Source organism: Hydractinia symbiolongicarpus, chromosome 13, assembly GCF_029227915.1.
Source record: "Hydractinia symbiolongicarpus strain clone_291-10 chromosome 13, HSymV2.1, whole genome shotgun sequence".
Lineage (NCBI taxonomy): Eukaryota > Metazoa > Cnidaria > Hydrozoa > Anthoathecata > Hydractiniidae > Hydractinia > Hydractinia symbiolongicarpus.
In genome coordinates, this window is record NC_079887.1 from 7155154 (window position 1) to 7160038 (window position 4885).

Here is a 4885-nt window from a genome sequence, read left to right on the forward strand (position 1 = left end):
GTTGCAAAATGACTAGCCAGCTAGTTAGCTAGCTAGCTTCTCAAGTTATTTTGCTAAAAGCTGCAGGCTACATTGTGTAATGCAGCTAGCAACTAAGGAACAATATTTACAATTATTGTTTTAGTGAGCTGCGAACTTAATTTTCAAAAGTCAGTAATTTTTTATCAAAACGTTGCCATGGGTAAATTTGTATTAGCATTATTGATTTAGGAATACTTGTTATCGCGTTACGTTCTCTTTTGTTGTTTAATCGCCCTTAATGTGAACATAACTACTATTCTGAGCTAATTTAATGTTATTCTTCGGTATCTCAGCAAAGTACTGAAGTTAAATTGCATCTTCTTTTTAAACGTTGAACTTGAAAAAATGGAAATACCGAAAACAGATTCTCAACTGACGGTTGAGTACTTAAATTCTGTTTTTGTTGGATTTCAAACAATAACATGGTAAGTAAGTTGACATTTACTTTAATGTTTTTTGACAATTAAAGGTACTGTCCGATTAAAAATCAACAAAAATTTTGACAAAAAATTCTTATTTGGAACTAATTTCTATAAAATAATTAAATAATTATTTGTTTTCTTTCCTAACACCAACTGAACAATATCTCATTCTTGTTTACAAAAAAACATGCGGTCTCTCGCTTCGATTGTTTATATGGATGGCGGATGATAGGCACTAAAGCGAGGCTGAAATAATATGTCGCGTGTGACGTATTTACCTGGAGCGCGCCGAACTGACCAAAATAGATAAAACGTGGGCCAGGGCTGATATTTTATTATATGTTTAAAAATTTTGGTAATTTTACCCCCTGAATTGTGAAAGACCGCTTTTTATGAATTATTCATATGGAATTAAAAAATCGAAGGCGAGAGATGTGTCTAGACCTTAAGGTAAACACACACTGTGCTAATTCTGTACGAACCTAAGTAAGAAGCTTTCGCTAATAAAACTTGAAGTTCAATATGACTTTAGCCTTAGGGTTGCATAGTTGTTTCAGCTACTCTAAAGACAACCAATCAATAATTAAAAATTAGTTTCCTCTTCGCTAGATGTCCCGCCACAGAGAGATTAGACTCAGATCGCACATTCAGTAAGGTTGAAAGGCAGAATAATGTCGTGGTGCGCTGTTGTGAGTTGCACTAACAACAGTCAAAAAAAACAGGATAAAATTTTTTTTTCGCTGCTCAAGGATCCAAAAAAAAATCTTCCGTATAAGGAAAAACCAAAAGTCAGAGAAATATCTGAACGGAGGAAAGAAAAGGATGTTAAGGAGGTGAGTGGTGGCTGGTAACTAGGTGGTCGTTCGAAACTCTCTGTCATGGAGTGCCACCAAAGATGTTCACAGCGTACTCTTCAATAAAACCACCGCTCGGAATTCTTCGTGTTCCGTAATACATTTTTTATCTGAAAAATATTACAATATTACTCAATCACACTCGCATCTAAGAATTACTCATGAAGGAGTAGAAACTTTTATACCATGTAATTGAAAATATTTAATAGAGTCCAGTCTTTTTCAGGAGAGGCGTGCGATCGCACGCACACGCCTTGGCACACGCCTAAATCGTTTCAGGCGTGTGATTAATCGCACGCCTGAAAAATAAATATTGAGTTTTCAAAATCAACCTATAAAATCCATAGATCTCAGAAATTATTGAATAGTCCTGGTCCTTTTAATCCACGAGCAAGCCTATTCACAGCCAACCTGACCATCCTAGCTAATTCACCGACTCCTGACTTAGTTAAAAGAACTACGTAGACATAAATCTCTTTTGCCTGGCCCCTTCGTCGTTGGTAACCAGGTCTTATACAAGAAATCCAGCCATGCGGTTCTTAACTAATGCGGAGGTGAACGCCGACGGAGCACGGATGAAGCAAGTCTGCAAAACTGCACTTACAGGCGGAATAGACATTTTATCATGGATTTAATTGTAGATAATTTCTTCATTTGACAAAATAATTGGAAACCATAGCAGGTCCGAATTTAATGGATTTTTTCTTTATGCCTGTAAAACCGAAACCCACGGGCGGTATAAATTTTTTTCTGTAAAAATTTTGTTAAAGTGTAGCTGAACTTTTTGAATGAATTTTGAAGTTTTATTTAAGCCACGTGGATAAAGATTTTTTTTAATTTGAAAACAAAGCATATTTTTGCCTATTTGCTTGTGAAAAATAAACAATAAATATAAAAATGACAGTATAGTCATGCATACTATTTTGGACATGTAGACAAGGAAGTTAAGATTGAGAGAGTCGCTATACCAGTAGACGCTCGATCATCGTGTTTGGGGTTCACGATTTAAAACGTCCCCCACTTTTCTACCGCAAAATGAATGCGCAACAAAAATAACCTCGGAGCCCGTATCGCAGGCGTAACATTCTTTGCACGTGCGTTTTACATCGCACGCGTTACTTGATTTACACGTGCTGCGAATCATCGCACACCTACTCAAATATTCCTGAAAAAGACTGAGAGTCGCTGTTCTTTCCGGCTCGAATTGAAATCCTAGAACCTGCGAATTATTTTCATTCATTGCTATCTTCATGAAGAACTTTTTTAAACAAAGGAAAAAAATTATAAATAAACATTTAGTCGTTCGATGCGCAAGTCGGGGGGGGGGGGGGGGGGGGGTCGCCTAATAAGAAGCCAGGTAACTACGTCACAAGCAAAAATGTGCTGAATAATGAATTGACCCAGTCCTTTTGCCGCGTTCGAAAGTTCGTGAAGATGGTAGGCTAGTGCAGCAAGATCAAAACAAACGATGGTGCTAAGTATTGGATAAATCTTTGTTGTTTAAGAGTGCAATCTTCGTTATTTTTGATACCTAATAAAACAAAAGAAAAGATATTGTTTTTTAATCGGACAGTACCTTTAAGGGCTTTGTTTGGCATCAGTAATATACTGTCTAGGTTGTGCATTAGATGAAATGTGACTATGCTTACGTAGAATAAAAACACGTTTATAATTTCAGCTATACGTACTACTTTTGAGATTATCAAGCTTTACTTACTTCCATTTATTTCAGCGAATAATTTCTGTAGTAACTCTACATATATGCATATTTAATGTTTCTGCTAAAGCGCCTAGAATAAAAATGTGTCCGGCAGTTGTCATTAAGAATATGATTTTTAATGTTTGATTTTTAGGTCAATGTAAAACATCCTAAAACTTATGGCATGGCGTCGAACGTCAGAAAGTTATTTTTAACCCACGATCAATGTGAAAAGGAGGGTCTATTTCCACCAACTATCATTGCAAAATATGGCAAACCTGCAAATGAGGCTATTTTGAACGAAACACCTGAAGCAGATTTCATGCGGCATGTTGAGATATATAAAAGGGAAGTTTAGTTGAATCAATACTTGAATGGCCGAGATGTGATGCCGGTTATTTATTATGCGAAGTGTAATTACGATCAGGATTATTTGATCTTAATGGAAGGCTGCTCTCACGAGGAAGATATCAAGGGATAATGTGATAATGAATACCATGTCAATAAAAGAGGTAACACGTCTGTGAGGAATGATAATTTTTATTTATTCCTTAGCTTCTTTGTTTGTTTGTTTGTCTGTTTTTTGTTTATTTGTTTTAATTTAAGTTCGTTCAAATTTAAGCACTAGGGGCCATGCCTTATTAAAGACACGCTTAATTCAGTTATTAAAGTTAGCAGCAACGCTTTTGATGTGATTTCAAACCAGTGAACTGTCCAATGTTTTTACAAAAGGAGTTAAGTAATTATGTTCAAATTATATTATTCAAATTAATTTATTAACGACGGGATGAGTCAGTACTTATCCTATTGTTAGTAACACAATAAACTTGTACTAATCAATGATGCAAAAATTTATTAACTTTTAACATTGCTATTTGTTTGTTTGTTTGTTTGTTTGTTTGTTTGTTTGTTTGTTTGTTTGTTTGTTTGTTTGTTTGTTTGTTTGTTTGTTTGTTTGTTTGTTTGTTTGTTTGTTTGTTTGTTTGTTTGTTTGTTTGTTTGTTTGTTTGTTTGTTTGTTTGTTTGTTTGTTTGTTTGTTTGTTTGTTTGTTTGTTTGTTTGTTTGTTTGTTTGTTTGTTTGTTTGTTTGTTTGTTTGTTTGTTTGTTTGTTTGTTTGTTTGTTTGTTTGTTTGTTTGTTTGTTTGTTTGTTTGTTTGTTTGTTTGTTTGTTTGTTTGTTTGTTTGTTTGTTTGTTTGTTTGTTTGTTTGTTTGTTTGTTTGTTTGTTTGTTTGTTTGTTTGTTTATTTGTTTGTTTGTTTGTTTTTTCATTTTTCTGCTTGTTTTTTCATTTTTCTGCTTGCTTTTTATTGTTCGCTTTCATTTTCCATTTTGTAAATCTAAAATTAAGATTTTTCAAGTTTATTTTCTACATTTATAAAGAATTTATAAAATCTACATTCTTATTATATACCATTTAGAATATTGCATGGCTATCAGCTTTACAGATACACATTTGTTGGATTAAGACCAATGATTTTCTAGGCTCGCCTGATCATTGTGAATTCTACCACGAAAAGAACAAGGAACATTTCAAGGGCATTCTGGATGGTAATAATGATCTGTTCATGATAGCAAAGGGACTTGATTGTCTTCCAGATTGTTTCTCTATTATCTATGGCTTCACCTTTCGCAGTGAGTTTTCAAAGGCCAATAGTCGTAATGAGTTTACAGTATACAGCAATGAAACACTTATTAAATTGGCAGAGTCAGTAGACTCATTATGGAATACAGGATTTCATATAATTCAAGACAAATTTGAAAAATTATCCGAGATGTATCCAGACTACGGCATTCCTGACATGGTGCAGACCATTAAAGAAAGTTCAAAAAGCATCAGAGAATGTTACTACACCGCGATGAAAGAACTTATAGAAAAAGCACCTGTTA